The sequence below is a fragment of the Rhinopithecus roxellana genome, chromosome 9 (genome assembly GCF_007565055.1).
Source record: "Rhinopithecus roxellana isolate Shanxi Qingling chromosome 9, ASM756505v1, whole genome shotgun sequence".
Taxonomy (NCBI): Eukaryota; Metazoa; Chordata; class Mammalia; order Primates; family Cercopithecidae; genus Rhinopithecus; species Rhinopithecus roxellana.
In genome coordinates this window covers 85,221,439-85,238,242 of record NC_044557.1, presented here as the reverse complement: position 1 = coordinate 85,238,242, position 16,804 = coordinate 85,221,439, and the positions used below count along the sequence as shown (strand labels likewise).

The 16,804-nt window shown below is 48.5% G+C and overlaps 1 protein-coding gene across 6 annotated transcripts in view; it reads right to left on the bottom strand.

Moving 5' to 3' along the window:
• The window catches only part of PTK2 (protein tyrosine kinase 2), a 357,696-nt gene extending 355,115 nt beyond the window's left edge, over nucleotides 1-2,581 (bottom strand). For all 6 annotated transcript variants that reach the window (XM_030937412.1, XM_030937408.1, XM_030937413.1 and 3 more), the window contains exon 1: nucleotides 2,454-2,581. The gene's annotated coding sequence lies outside the window, so the exon portion shown is untranslated. The remainder of the gene's footprint in view (nucleotides 1-2,453) is intronic.
• Between the last annotated feature and the right edge of the window lie 14,223 nt (nucleotides 2,582-16,804).

Here is a 16,804-nt window from a genome sequence, read left to right as displayed (position 1 = left end):
AAGGGGAAAAAGGTTTCCATAACTTTTACAAATATGAACTAAGATCCTACCTTTCTAACTAAAATCAACGTTCAGGAAAGGACAGTTTTCAAAATTGTTTTTACATTATAGAATACAATATAAATAATTTCCTCTACAGGACCCAATCATTTTTTTTTAAGGGGGCTAGCTTTAACAATAGGATTTTCTTAGACAATTTCTCCAACTCCCTAAAAGAACAGTCATCTGACTAGCTGGAGAACATGGTTTTGAGGACTGAGGGAGTAAGTTATGTAATTTCCATCAAGAAACATGGTGCTTTTCAAAAAACATTTTAGTATAAAACGTTTTAATGATCCTCACTGCCTCCTCACAATTTCACTGCTGGATTCATGGAACTTCACTCCTAATCTAACATTATTCACTTTCAGTGGGCTTCCAGCCTCAAAGAATAAGGCTTTTTAGGTCCCATCTCCTCTCAGAGTTTGCCCCAGTATTCTTTGCCCCAAACCGTAAACACGGAGTTTTGATTTCCGTATCTTTATTTACCCAATGACTTGCTTCTTGATGCACCACCACTTAATGTTACGTGTCCTCCTAATCAGCGTCTACACTGAAGTCTTAGGTGATTGTGAGCGCCCTAAAAGGAAACATGTGTTTTAAATAATCTTGGCCTGTGTTCATTATTAAACTAGATTATTTGATAGTGACCTGAAATTTTTTAAAGGAAAACGTTGTAATATCGACTTTGATGTCTCTGCAGTTTAATAAACAAGAAGGTTCAAAGTGATGGTAGGTTCAGCCTGTTTTTCCCCTCCAAGGATAACCACAAATACAAAACACAAAGATACTGGGACAAAAACATCCTTAAAATGTTCCTTGTTTGAATGTCATAGGGCTTTTCCAATTAACTGACTAGTATAACTCGATGAAAATATTACCTATACTGTACCCCAACAAAAATACGTTGAATGCTATTTACTTTTATGTGTCTTTCAACTACATCCGTGTGCTTGCATCCGACTGTTCAGAAGTTTTCAAACATGGGACAGAGTGCTCAACTCTAGAAGACATCATTTTCATTACCCATTTCCCAAATAAAATTTAAGGCTGAGGCTCTGGTATTTCATTTCATATAGTAGTGGTCTGTTTTTGCAGCCATGAAAACGTTTACATTCTAAGTAAAAATCCCAGCGATGGTTAAGTCTTAAATAAATACAAATCCCCAAACTCTTGCACTGCCTTCAGCTTTCAGCTTGAATGTATAACCAGTTCCCATAATTACTACAATATTACTATTATCTTAGTCTCATTGCCAAAATCCCAGCTGCAGGCTAACTATGCAAGAATGAGACACTGTTGAAATGACTCGGGGGAAAAAAAAAAAAAAAAAAACTTTACCCTCACTGAATTTAGCTACAAAATCCTGGAATTAAATGAAACCAATTCCCGCCCCCCCCCCCACACCCCTTCTTCTAAGAAAGAACAGGATGCCGCTACACAAGGAACCCAGACAGAAATTCGGCAAACAGTTGCGCCTAAGCCACCGCGGCAGAGTCGGGGGCTGGGGGCGGAGAAGAGGAGGAAACTTGGGAAGCACAAAGACTCCAGTGAGGACTCCAGTGAGGGCTCCAGGGCTCCCGCCAAGAAACCCACGGGGCTCTATCAAACTTGAGGGTTTGCGTTCGGGCACACGGCGGGCTTGCAGCTCCGGCACCGGCAGGCCGCTCGGAGCCCAGCCTTGGCTACTCACGGGGCCGCGCCCGGAGCCCGGTCGGGCCGTCGCGAGCCTCCCTCTCGCGTCCGGCCGAACCCTGCCGGCGTCCCCGCGATTTCCCTCTTCCTCCTCCTGCCTCTCCCCTTTTGTTTTTCAGGCATTGGGTCCGCTCCGGCGGAGGCCGGTCCGTCCTCCGCCTCTGGCCGCCCTGCGCGCCCCCCGAGCCCCGGCCTCCTCCTCTTCCTCAGGGCCCTCGGCCTCTCCGCGCGTCCGGCCTTTTCGAAAGTCGCCCACCCATCCTCCTCACGTCCCCCGGACTCCCCATGTCCCCCAGCCTTTCTGTCTTCCCCGAACCTCTTGGCCTCCCCGCGCGCCCCCGGAATCCCCGACCTCCTCGAGCCCCCGCCTCCCCACGTCCCTCAGCCTCCCAGTTTTCTCCAAGCCTCCCGACCACCCAGCGCCCCAAGGTCCCGCCTCCCAGCGCGCGCCCCTGACCTCCTTAAGCCTCTGAGCCTCTCGGAGCCTCTCGGCCTCCGCGGGCGCCCAAACCTCCTCACGGTCACCGGCCTCCCCTCCTCCCAGAACCGGGACCGGGGGCGCGGGAGGGGCCGGTCTCCGCCGCATCCGCCCCGGGACTGGCTGGGCGGCCCCGCTCTGCCCCTCCGCCCTCAGGGCCGCGGCCCAGCCCACGACCGCTGCACAGAAGGAGCCCGCCCAGCCCCCGGCCCGCGCCCCGCGCCCCGCGCCCCGCACTCACTCGGACCGCGGCTCGGCGCCGTGAGGCTAAGGCAGACGACGACGGGGCGGCGCCGGGCGACGGCAGCCGCGCTACCTCCCACGCCTCACGCCGCGGGCGCACAGCGGTCCCGGCCCGGCGGCGGCGGCTGCGGCGGCGCGGGCTCGCGCCCTCGGGGCCGTGCTGCGTCGGTGCGGGCCCGCGCGCGTGCGCGGCAGCCGGCTGAGGCGCGCGCCCTCCCTCGGCAGCGCACGCCCGGCCCCGTCTCTGTCCGGAGTTTCCGCCTCTCGAGGGGACTGGGCATGCGCGCCGCTGCCCGCGCATGCCCACCGCGCAGTCAGGCTCCGCTCCCGTAATTTGCTCTGTGGTGACCAGGCCGGAGTTTCGGGGTGGCCCGAGGCCGCGCGCGGGCGTGGCGGCCGGACGGGGAAAGCCTTGGTCTCGGGGGTGGCCGGAGTCGCCCCGCCGAGCGGATATCCTGGGGTCCCACCTGCCGCGCTCTCAGCCAGCGGGATTAGACGGACTTCGGGAGAGCCCTCCCTACCCCTTACCTGCCCCCAAATCCCGAAGGGGTCCCCTCTAGAGAACCTCCCTCCTGAGCTGCCCTGCCGCCCTGCCCCCAGAGTTGGGCACCCGCTGCGGACCCCGGGCCTTGCAGTGCACTCTCCAGGCACCACGCTGACCCTAACGAGCGGTTCCTGGGCCCTTTTTGCAGATAAGGAAACTGAGGCTCAGAGAGTCTTTTCATGGCATTATAGCTAAGTTGGGCTGGGCCATGATTTGATTTTGGAAGATGAAAAATCATGAAAGGGACTTAGAAGTCCACTGGAGGTAGACAGGTTACCTAAATGAACGCCAGCAGGGAACGAGCCCCGCAGTCCCTCCTGAGGCCTACAGACCTGAGACGGACTCCTCCAGGCAAAGGAGGGAAGGCTCGCCCCAACACCGACCCGGGCTTCCGCGGTGTGAGCCAGTTTGTCAGCGAGGAGCTGGTTGGTTATGACTGGAACGTGCCGTAGGTGGGGTGGGGGAAATAACAAAAGGCGAGGTTGGAGGGATTGAAAAATGCAGACGGCTGCGCGGGGCCTTGCTTAAGGTGCCTGGAGTTTATTCTTTAGGCAACAGAGAGCCTTTGGAGGTCTTTAAGCAGGAAGTGATAACTGATTTGTGTTACTTAAAAAAAAAGTCACTCTGGCAACCTTGCGGTCGGAAATGAAACCAGAAGAACCCTCAAGGCTGCAACTTTCATTTTTATAGTGTCATTTTGATGCTAACCGCAAGCCAGGAGGCAGGACAGACAGGCACCCGAGGCCTTTTTGAAAGGTGAACACCCTGAAGCCCAGAGAGGTGACACACGTCATTGCATTAGGAGCTATAAATCAAGTAAAAATCAAGTAAAAAAGCTTTTGCTTATGAAGATTTTACCATATTTAAATGTTTTGGGTTTTATTGTTCTTTAATGAGATATATTAAGGTTGGTGTTTTTCTGGGTTTTGTTACTTTTTACTACATATAAAATTGTAAGGAATTGCCTCTCCATGCCAGCCTCAGGCCTCTGTGCGTGCTATTTGCTCTGTCTGGAACTTCTTGCTCCTCACTTCGTTCAAGACCCTGCTTTTATGTCACCTCATTGATACCAGCCGACCACTCTGTATATAATAGGAACCACCCACTGCCCTGCCATCCTCACACACAGTCCACACTTAGTCTCTTCTGTTGTTCTCCAAAGCACCTATTGTTCACCATGGCCCAACACTGTGTTCTTGTTTATTTCTTGATTGTCCGCTCTCTCCACTAGAATCTTAGATTCATTAGAGCACGGGCTTTGTTTTGTTCACTGATAGGTCCTGGCACACAATAAGTATTTGTCCAGTGAATGAATGAAGCTTTGGGTGATGTGAAGTGAGAGCTTATTATTAAAAGGATAAGAAGAGCATGGGAATTAAAAGAAGGGAGTGGAGGCACAAAGGGACTGCATTAAGGATAACTTTGGGGGAAGGGGCTGCACTTAGCGTGGTAGACTAAAAATGGCCATCAATTCTTTGACACTTTTCCCAAGAAGAGGTGGAATTTATTCACCCGTTGAATGTGGATGGATCTTGTAACTTGCTTTGACCAATAGGATGTGTCACAAGTGACACTGTACAAATTCCAAGCCTAGGCCTCAAGAGGCCATGCTGCTTTCACTTTCCCTCTCTTCAGCCCAAGCTAGCCTCATGAGGAGGCCGTGTGGAAGAGAACTGAGCACCCTGGCCAACAAGCTGCCACCTCCAGGCATGTGAGTGAGCTGTGCTAGACCGCTCAGCCCCTGTGAAGCGTTCAGCCCACTGCAGCTACATAAGACCTGGAGAGACTGATGGAAGAACTGCCCAGCTGAACCCAGCCCAAATTGCCAAACCACAGAATTGTGAGCTAATAAAATACATGTGGTTTTAAGCCTTTAGGTTTTAAGGTAGTGTGTTACACAATATTGTTTCCTGGACTCTGCCATGATACATTTGAAACTGACGTTCTTGAAGGGCAGCTTTGATTATTATTATGCTGAATAAAAGAGGAAAATCAGAAAAGAGTGGGAAGAAGTGATGCAAAGGAGAAGGGCAGACAGAGATACAAACAGGGGGAAAGGGACAAACCTAGGAAACAGTGGCTTGTCTTACCTCTTGGGCATACTTTGTGGTGTCTAAGAACTCAGGCTGAGGAGTAAGATGAACATTGGCACAGACCTAGGCTCAAGTTTAACCATTCACCAATAAACCTGTGAAGGTTGTATAATGTCTCTGAGCCTCAATTTCTCATCTGTAAAATGGAGACTCTAAAGGATGTACATTAAAATTAGGTTGTAGAGAGGCCAGGCGCAGTGGCTCACGCCTGTAATTGCAGCACTTTGGGAGGCCAAGGCGGGCGGATCATGAGGGCAGGAGATCGAGACCATCCTGGCTAACACAGTGAAACCCCGTCTCTACTAAAAGTACAAAAAAATTAGCCAGGTATGGTGGTGGGCATCTGTAGTCCTAACTACTCAGGAGGCTGAGGCAGGAGAATGGCGTGAACCCAGGAGGCGGAGCTTGCAGTGAGCGGAGATGGCGCCACTGCACTCCAGCCTGGGTGACAGAGCGAGACTCCATCTCAAAATAAATAAATAAATAAATAAATTAGGTTGTAGAGGAAACAAACCATTCTCATAAAACAGGGTGCTTAGCATATATAGGTGTTATTGATTGACTATACCATTGCTTTATGGATTACTAATAATTTGCCTGATGATGGAGGGGGTATTCAAAAGACCACCAGAGCACAGAGTCAAGGAAGGCTGACTTCTCTCAGTCTCCATGGGTCAGAACCTGTATACAGTGTCTCTAGACCTCATAGCAACCCTGTGATGTAGATGCTATTATCAGCACCTCCATTTTATAAATTTGAAAACTACTGCTCAGATGGCCGGGCGCAGTGGCTCACGCCTATAATCCCAGCACGTTGGGAGGCCAAGGCAGGCAGATTACTTGAGGTCAGGAGTTCGATACCAGCCTGGCTAACCACAGTGAAACTCTGTCTCTACTAAAAATACAAAAATTAGCTGGGCATGGTGGCACGTGCCTGTAATCCCAGCTACTTGGGAGGCTGAGGCAGGAGAATTGCTTGAACCCGGGAGGCAGAGGTTGCAGTGAGCTAAGGTTGGCCCATTGCACTCCAGCCTGGGCAAAGAAGCAAGACTCCATATCAAAAAAAAAAAAGAAAGAAAGAAAGAAAAGGGAACTACTGCTCAGAAAAAAAAAAAAAAAAAGAAGCAGCAGCAGCAGCAGCAATGAGTCAGATAGCAGGGCTGGAACTCAAGGCTGCATCTGTCCAACTGCAAAGCCTGTGCTCCTTCCTCTCCCCAGCACAGTCTCTGATGCACTCATACCCCATACAAAAAAACAAAGCAGAGAACACAATTTGGCTTCTTCCCTTCCTGCACTGCACCAGATGGGCTGAGCGCTGACCTTGCGTGGGAAGCTTTCAGGAAGAGCTTCCTGTGTCTTGGTAGAGCAGCTGCACTGAGCCTGGGAGCAGTTACCCCTTGAAAAGCCCCCCACCTCCCTGGTCGGCTAAGGGCTCCCTCCCAGGAGGGGCTCACTCACACTAGAGAAGCAGAAACACACATTAAGGCCAGGGCTGGATGCACAGTCATGGGGGCGTGGAAGCTGATATCACTGAAGAGACACTGAAGCCCAGGTTCCTGCCCACATCACAGCTGACCACCCTGCAGATCTGTCTGGAGAAGCTGGGATGAGAGAAATTGAGACCCAGGGGACAGGTGCCTGGGGTACTTTTCAATCTAGTTAAATGTGTCCCTGGGAGCTATGGGCCTCTCACATCACCACGGCATGCTGGGCCTCAAGAATCTGGAGAGTGGTGGAATGGAGAAAGGGTCTGACAGACCTGGCCTCCAATCCCAGCTCTCCCACGTGACAACCCCATGGCCCCAAGCAGGCTGCTCAACCTCCCGGAGTCTCAGCTTCCTCCTCTGTAAAATGGGGAGAGTGGAAGAGCAGAAGGCAGGGGCAGAGGATGCCCCTAGGGAAGACATCCAGAAGGAAAGCAGGGGTAGAGGAGGGGGCTGAAGACAGATTCCCACCTCCAAATTCTGTCCCGTATAAAGTCAAATGGGCCCTTGCCCTCTGCTGAGGCCACAATCACCACTTGCAGCTTGCCCAGGAGTGAGCAAAACAAATCCGTGGTCACTATTCAGGAACATTCTGGGCTCACAGAATAATTAGGCTATGCAAGGTTGGGTTTTTTTTGTTTTTTTGTTTTTTTTTTTTTTTGAGGCTGAGTCTCATTCTATTGCCCAGGCTGGTGTGCAATAGCGCAATCTCGGCTCACTGCAATCTCTGCCTCCTGGGTTCAAGTGATTCTCATGCCTCAGCATCTGGAGTAGCAGAGATTACAGGTGCCCGCCACCATGCCTGGCTAATTTTTGTATTTTTAATACAGACAGGGTTTCACTATGTTGGCCAGGCTGGTCTCGAACTCCTGACCTGAAATAATCCTCCCGTCTCAGCCTCCCAAAGTGCTGGGATTACAGGCATGAGCCACCATGCCTGGCCTCTATGCAGGTTTTACTACAAGTTGAAATTTCACTTTCCACAGACACGTCACATAGGAATGCAGAGATAGGGGGAAGAGGGGTCCCGCAGGGGTGCCCATCTCCTGCGGGGACATGGGAACAACTCTTTCTAGGTTGAGGAGCATCCCAGCCCCTCCTGCTCACATAGATCGCGCCCAGTTTACCCCACCAGCATGTTCCAGGACCCTGTGGCGCAAGAGGCACTAACAGGGCCTCTTCTAGGTCTCACCCATACTCAGTGCCCCCAAGTTCCCCTGAGCGGAAGTGAGCAAGCCCTGTCAGGAGGCTGAGCTGCCTAGAGCAGGACCTCACCGCAGGGGTCTGTCCCAGGGATACCGCTCCCTGGCCTGGGCCCCAAGCCCACTCCCACCGCCAAAGCCCCTCCTCCAAAATACTGCATGTGAAGGAAAATCCTCCCCTCTGCAAGACTCAGCAGGTCCAGGCCAGCAACAATCCCCCACCTGCCTGACCTGAGATACCCCTTCGGTCTGGACCTGGTAGCAAAGGCTCCAGTCACAGTTCATCTAGAGCTAATGAGTACTCTGTGCCTGCTACTGTTCCTACAACAGCCTTTAGAGGGGACAAATGTTCACATTTTCTGGGGAATTCTGCCCCAAATCATTTATGATCTCATTTACTTTTCACGACTGCCTTAGATAAAGTATTACTAAGCATGTTTTACAGATGGGTAAACTGAGTCCAGAAGGTGATGACTATCCAGCTCCAGTCTACCCAGCAAGTAAGGAGCGGAGCCAGGATTCAAACCCAGCTTGTCTGGCTCTGAAATGGTGCTCACAGCACCACAGCACCTGCTGGGATTACAAGCTTGTGTCTTCATGCCTGCCCTGAAGGCAACTAGGAAGAGAGTCTAGGTGAGGAGGTGAGGCCTACATGGCTTCTCCCTGCCACAAATTCTTCACTTTATAAAGATCATGCAGTTGCAGGGATGCCATCAAACCGGTTCCAGTCATGGAACTGATAAAATTCCCTTTCTTTCTTTTCTTTCTTTTTTTTTTTTTTTTTTTTTGAGAGAGAGTCTTGCTCTGTTGCCCAGACTGGAGTGCAGTGGCACAATCTTAGCCCATTGCAACCTCCGCCTCCCGGTTTCAAGTGATTCTCATGCCTCCTCAGCCTCCCAAGTAGCTGGGATTACAGGCATTCATAACCATGCCCAGCTAATTTTTGTACTGTTTTAGTAGAGATGGGGGGGGAAATCTCACCATGTTGTCCAGGCTGGTCTCGAACTCCTAACTTTAGGTGATCCGCCCGCCTCTGCCTCCCAAAGTGCTAGGATTACAGGTGTGAGCCACCATGCCCAGCCTAAAATTCCCTTTCTTGATCTTTCTCATTGTTTTGGTTAGTATTAACTCCTCATTAAAGAAATGTCCTCTCGGCCGGGCGCGGTGGCTCAAGCCTGTAATCCCAGCACTTTGGGAGGCCGAGACGGGCGGATCACGAGGTCAGGAGATCGAGACCATCCTGACTAACACGGTGAAACCTCGTCTCTACTAAAAATACAAAAAACTACCCCGTCTCCACTAAAAATACAAAAAACTAGCTGGGCGAGGTGGCGGGCACCTGTAGTCCCAGCTACTCGGGAGGCTGAGGCAGGAGAATGGCGTGAACCCGGGAGGCGGAGCTTGCAGTGAGCTGAGATCCGGCCACTGCACTCCAGCCTGGGTGACAGAGTGAGACTCCGTCTCAAAAAAAAAAAAAAAAAGAAATGTCCTCTCTGCAAATCTTGTTGGAATTATGTTCAACAGGAGGCTTCCATTGTTTCAGTTTGTAAAATTTAAACAGACTGGCACTTAGAAGAGTTCCCATTTCTTTCTTCTTCTCAGCTTTGTTTTTTGTTTGTTTGTTTGTTGTTTTGGGTTTTGTTTTTTTCCTGAGCTCCATTTTTGTATTTTTGGGGTTGATTGATTGTTTGTTTGTTTTGGAGATGGGATCTCACTCTGTCATCCAGGCTGGAGTGCAGTGGCACAATCTCAGCTCACTGCAACCTCCGCCTCCCAGGCTCAAGTGATCCTCCCACCTCAGCCTCCCGAGTAGCTGGGGCTACAGGTGCGTGTTTGTATTTTTTGTAGAGATAGGGTTTTGCCATGTTGCACAGGCTGGTCTCGAACTCTTGAGCTCAAGCCATCATCTCGCCTCAGTCTCTCCAAGTGGTGGGATTACAAGTGTGAGCCACCGGACCCCACCTAACTTGTGCTAATTCTCAATAATCTAAAGCAATGCTTCTCAAACTGTCTGTAGTATGGAGCAGTTCTTTTTTTTTTTTATGTTTTGTGGACTCATACTTTTGTAAAATGTAATTAAAAAATTAGAAATGAAGAATGTAAAAAGTAAAGACAGGCCAGGTGCAGTGACTCATGCCTGTAATCCCAGAACATTGGGAGGCCAAGGTGGGTGTATCACCTGAGGTCAGGAGTTTGAGACCAGCCTGGACAACATGGTGAAATCCCGTCTCTACCAAAATTACGAAAATTAGCTAGGCATGCTGGCATACACCTATAGTCCCAGCTACTTGGGAGGCTGAGGCACAAGAATCACTTGAACCTGGAAGGCAGAGGTTGCAGTGAGGCAGGATCACACCACTGCACTCCAGCCTGGGCGACGGAGTGAGACCCTGTCTCAAATACATACATACATACATACACACATACATACATACATACATAGTAAAGACATACAAGACACAAGCCTCAATTTTTTTTTTTTTTTTGAGGCGGAGTCTCGCTCTGTCACCCAGACTGGAGTGCAGTGGCGCAATCTCGGCTCACTGCAAGCTCCGCCTCCCGGGTTCACGCCATTCTCCTGCCTCAGCCTCCCAAGTAGCTGGGACTACAGGCGCCGCCACCTCGCCCGGCTAGTTTTTTGTATTTTTAGTAGAGACAGGGTTTCACCATGTTAGCCAGGATGGTCTCGATCTCCTGACCTCGTGATCCACCCGTCTCGGCCTCCCAAAGTGCTGGGATTACAGGCTTGAGCCACCGCGCCCGGCCATAATTTTTTTTTTTTGAGACAGAGTCTTGCTCTGTTGCCCAGGCTCCAACGCAGTGGTATGATCATGGCTCACTGTAGCCTTGACCTCCTGGGCTCAAGCAATCCTCCTGCCCTGGCCTCCTGATTAGCTGGAACACAGGCATGTGCCATCACACTCAGCCAATTTTTTTGTTCGTTTGTTTTTTATGGAGATGGGGTCTTGCTGTGTTGCCCAGGCTAGTCTCAAACTCCTGGGCTCAAGTGATCCTCCCACTTCAGCCTCCCAAAGTGCTGGGATTTCAGGCATGAGCCAGTTTTTGTTATTAGAGTCAAAACAACTCTGTCAACTTGCTTTGAAAGTTTCTAAAATTCTTAATTTCTGTACTTATCCTGCTATGAGTTGATAACAGTGTGCAGAGCAGCTGCAGTTCCATGCAACAAACTGTGGGCAGCATTAATTCAAAAGATTAACAAGGCCAGGCACTGTGGCTCATGCCTGGAATCCTAGCACTTTGGGAGGCCAAGGAAGGCAGATCACCTGAAGTTGGGAGTTCGAGACCAGCCTGACCAACATGGAGAAACCCCATCTCTACTAAAAATACAAAATTAGGCCAGGCGTGGTGCCTCACGCCTGTAATCCCAGCACTTTGGGAGGCCAAGGTGGGTGGATCACGAGGTCAGGAGATCGAGACCACGGTGACACCCCGTCTCTACTAAAAATACAAAAAAATTAGCCGGGCGTGGTGGCAGGCACCTGCAGTCCCAGCTACTCGGGAGGCTGAGGCAGGAGAATGGCGTGAACCCAGGGGGCGGAGCTTGCAGTGAGCTAAGATCGCGCCACTGCATTCCAGTCTGGGTGACACAGCAAGACTCTGTCTCAAAAAAAAAAAAAAAAAAAAATACAAAATTAGCTGGATGTGATGGTTCATGCTTGTAATCCCAGCTACTTGGGAGGCTGAGTCAGGAGAATCATTTGAATCCCGGAGGTGGAGGTTGTGGTGAGCCGAGATCACACCATTGCACTCCAGCCTGGGCAACAAGAGGGAAACTCCATCTCAAAATAATAAATAAATAAATAAATAAATAAATAAATAAATAAATAAATAAATAAATAAATAAATAAATAAAATATTAACAAAAGAAGACTTGGGCCAGGTGCAGTGGCTCACGCCTGTAATCTCCAGCAATTTGGGAGGTTGAGGAGGGCGAATCGATTGAGCTCGGGAGTTCCAGACCAATCTGAGCAACATGGCAAAACCCTGTCTCTACAAAAAATACAAAAATTAGCATGGCATAATGGCACATGCCTGTAGTCTCAGCTACTCAGGGGGCTGAGATGGGAGAATCGCTTGAGCCCAGGAGGTTGAGGCTGCAGTGAGCAAAGGTTGTGCCACCACACTCCAGCCTGGACAACAAAGTGAGGCCCTATCTCAAAAACAAAGTTAAAAACATAAAATACTAAAAAGACTTGATTCTGTTCAAAATGTACATATTTGAATATGCTTTCACCAAAATAGAATATATAAGGGCAATGTGAACAATGAAAAATTAATATTTTCATATATGTTTACAAAACAACTATTTGTTTCTATGGCTGTATTTCTATTCCAAATCTTCTATTAAATGAAAAGTTAAGTACAAACTATAATTAATATCAAACATTAATTTTATATCAAATATATTAATTTGATATCAAAATTATTAATTTTATATCAAATTTAAATACAGTTGAAATTTTTAAATTTAATGTCAAAATTATAATTAAATCTTGCTTAAATTTTAACAAAATTATTTGCATTCTCATATTTAATATTTTTCTAGTCAGCAATATCAAGAATTGTGTCATTCTCCACATGTTACTTCTACCTGTATATAATATACACAACTTTTGCATGTACAAAATCTGTATACCTGCATATAATATACACAACTTTTGCAAACACAGTATGCAAATCCAAAGACAATGGTTGAATGTTTCAAAATATCCTCCAACTGCCATCTTCAACTGATGCAAATACCATGCTAAATGAGTTAATGGTGATGGTTACATAACTCTATACTACAAATCATTGAATCATACATTTTTACAAAAAAAAAAAGGAACTGACTCACTCTTGGAACTTCAGAGTCAGAGTCAGGCTGACTGAGGCATATCTGTTGAGGACTTTCACTCCATCTCTCAGCCTTACATTCATTCAAGTCTCACACAGCTCTCCCCCGTGATGATAAAATGCCCCCATCCACAGTTTCTATCCTGTCCCTTCAACAACCCATGTAGAAAAGCCTGCGCCTTTTCCAGCAGCTGAAGCCAAAGTCTCCTTTGCTTTGATTGGCCGGGCTCGGGCTCTACACCTGGCCGGAAACTGGAGGTAGAGTCAACCCAAACCACAGGGACATGAAGTGGAAGGGGGCTTTTTGCCAGTAGAAAGAGAAGGGATACTGGAGATCCCCTCCTCGCCTCCTTGTTCTGGTACTAGAACCCCGCTTTTCCCTCAGGAACACGCCTCACCTACATTTCATGGGCCCTGTAGGGTTGCTAAGGGTCGACCCAACATGAGATGTTGGCAAGTATGGTACCCAGCTTTCTGGGCTGTTGACTGTCTCCCAGAAATGCCACTCTGGAGTCTCAGAGAGAAAAAGCAACCAGAACTGAGGCATTTCCATGAGACAGCGCTCCCAAGCTCCCACATGAGCACCTGTGTGGCTCCTGCAGAGCTGGCTGTCCTTCAGTGCTAGGACTGCGCTGTGTCCTCCCCTTTCTGGTTACCTTGAAATCGGCCAGAGTTGACCTGTATTGCTAACAAATGACCCTGACTGATACAGACTCCTACCCATAGAGTTGCTGAAGATCATTGACTGAGATAAATATTGTACAACAGTTAAAATGAAAAAAAAATAATAAAAAAGGATCATTGGCAACATATCTGAAGTTATGGGCCCTCCAATTAATAATAGATATTATTGTTGTTTCTCTCCCAAGTGTCTTGAGAACATTATTTTTTCTTTTTAATAGACCTTTTTAGAAAAGATTTAGATGCCCACAAAAATCAAGATGATGGTAGAGAGATCCCATATACTCCACACCAGTTTCCCCTATTATTAACATCTTACATTAGTAAAATAAATTTGTTATAATTAACAAATATTGATACATTATTATTAACAAAAGTCCATAATTAATTCATATTTCCTTCATTTTTACCGAATGTATTTCAGTAGGATCCCATCCAGGATCCCATCCAGGACACCATATAACATTCAATCATCATGTCTCCCAAGTCTCTTCTTGGCTTTGACCATTTCTCAGAATTTTCTTGTTTTATTTGTTTATTTAAGAGATGAGGCCGGGCACAGTGGCTTACACTTGTAATCCCGGCACTTTGGGAGGCCAAGGCAGGTGGATCACCTGAGGTCAGGAGTTCGAGACCAGCCTGGTCAACATGGTGAAACCCTGTCTCCACTGAAAATACAAAAATTAGCCGGGCATGGTGGCATATGCCTGTAATTCCAACTACTCGGAAGGCTGAGGCAGGAGAATCGCTTGAACCTGGGAGGCAGAGGTTGCAGTGAGCCGAGATCTTGCCACTGCATTCCATCCTGGGCACGAATGAGACTCTGTCTCAAAAAAAAAAAAGAGAGAGAGAGAGAGATGAGGTCTTGCTATGTTGCTTAGGCTAGCTTTTCTTTTTTTTTTTTTTTTTTTTTTTTTGAGACAGTCTCACTCTGTCACCCAGGCTAGAGTGCAGTGGTGTGATCTCGGCTCACTGTAACCTCCGCCTCCCGGGTTCAAGCGATTCTCATGCCTCAGCCTCCTGAGTAGCTACAGGTGTGCACCACCACGCCCAGCTAATTTTTGTATTTTTAGCAGAGACAGGGTTTCACCATGTTAGGCTGGTCTGGAACTCCTGACCTCAGGTGATCTGCCTGCTTCAGCCTCCCAAAGTGTTGGGATTACTGGTGTGAGCTACTGCACCTGGCCTAGGCTAGCCTTGAAATTCTGGGCTCAAGAGATCCACCCATTCAGCCTCTCAAGTAGCTAGGACTACAGGTGCATGCCACTGCACCCAGCAGAATTTTCTTGTTTTTTTGACAGTGTCGAGGACTACTGGTTGGATGTTATTGTAGGATGAGCCACCATTGGAATCTGTTTGATTTTTTCCATTGACAAGCCTGGAATTATAGGTTATCAGGAGGAGGACCACAGAGGTAAATGCCATTGTTCTCATATCTTATCGAGGGCACATACTATCGACCTGAATTGTGGCTGTTGGTGTTGACCTTTTTCACTGGCTAAGAAGTGTATGTCAAGTTTCTCCAACTTATAGTAACCCTCCCCACCCTCCCTTGAAAACTGTACGCTTTGGGAAGAAGCCACTATATGCAACCATACTTCAGCCATACTTCAAGAATGAAGAGTGATGCTCCCCCACCATGAGGGTGGGGTATCCACATAAATAAGTGGGATTCTTCTGCATAAGAGATTTGTCTCCTCCCGTATTTGTTAATTTATTCAGTCATTTATATCAGTAGGGATGGATATTTATTTATTTTGCTTTGAGTAATAATCCATTACTTTATTTATTCTGTTGCTTTTAGGGACATTGTTAATGTCCCAAACACCTTCAAGTCCCACATCATGCATTCAAAATCAGACTGGTGTTTGGAATGGATGAGGGACAGCAGTGCCTTATGGCAGGAAATGAGCCCTGGTGACGCACAGAAATCTCTTCCATGCGTGAAAACAGCCAGGTAGGCAGCAGGCCTGGGCAAGAGATTGATGGATCTAGTTATAACACTTGAGATTGCCTCGCATGTCTATAATGTTCATTCCCTCATTCAAGCCACATGCGTTGAGCCCCAGGACTCGCTGCGCAGCATGCTAAACACCAGGTTGCTCACAGTCTGGTAGGAAACAGACAAGTAAACAGGTAATTATGACACAGAGCCATCCAAGCCATGTTGCTGCAGAGGTGATGTTTGCATCGAGTGTTAAAAGTAGACAAGGTCAGGAAAGGACATCCATGGCAGAAGGCACAGCATGTGCAGAGACACAGGAGTGTGAGATGACATGTCCTTTGGGGAGGACGGCAGACTTGGCTGGGTCATTAACAAGGCAGGCCAGACTTGGCCAGCCAGAATGTGGGGCTTGAGATTGTGGAGGAGAGAACAAATGGAATGTAAGTTAGTAAGGCTGCTACCTACAGAAACCAACACAAGAAGAGGTTTACTGGAAGGTCTATCAGTGGGATTAGCTTCAGCTGTGGTTAAAAGTCCCAGCTACAACAGGGAAAACATAGGGGTTAATTCTGTTACACAAAACCCAGAGGCGGAAAGAAGAGAACTGATCTGGAGACTCCATAAGTGTATCAGAGCCCCAGACTCTATATTTTTGTTCCACCAAGCATGACTTCCATTCTCAAGATCATCTCAAGATCTAGAATAGCTGCTAGAGCTCCCGCCATTGCTTCCACGTTCCATGCAGCAGGAAGGAAGAAGGGGGGGTAGCCAAATGATACTTTCCCAAAGGCTCCACCTAATGCTCTTGTATACACTCCTTAAGCAGGAACCCACTCAGACGGCCACACCAGCTTTAAGGGAGGATGGGAAATGAAGTCTTTTAGCCAGAAAATCACAAATTGGAAAAAAAAATATTAGAACGAAATTGAGGAAGCACCCAGGAGGATCTGCCACAGAAGGATTCTGGGGGGACTCAGTGAGTCAAAGGGAAACTGAGGAGCCGGAGATTGGGGGCTTTCTAGAAAAACACCTGCCCTGCCACATATACCACCTGGAATCTAGTCTTTTTTTGAGACCAAGGCTCAGTCTGTCACCCAGCCTGGAGTGCAGTGGTGTGATCTCAGCTCACTGCAACCTACACCTCCCAGGTTCAAGCGATTCTCCTGCCTCAGCCTCCTGAGTAGCAGGGACTACAGGCACGTGCCACCTCGGCCTCTCAGGTTCAAGCGATTCTCCTGCCTCAGCCTCCTGAGTAGCAGGGACTACAGGCACGTGCCACCTCGGCCTCTCAGGTTCAAGCGATTCTCCTGCCTCAGCCTCCTGAGTAGCAGGGACTACAGGCACGTGCCACCTCGGCCTCTCAGGTTCAAGCGATTCTCCTGCCTCAGCCTCCTGAGTAGCAGGGACTACAGGCACGTGCCACCTCGGCCTCTCAGGTTCAAGCGATTCTCCTGCCTCAGCCTCCTGAGTAGCAGGAACTACAGGCACGTGCCACCTCGGCCTCTCAGGTTCAAGCGATTCTCCTGCCTCAGCCTCCTGAGTA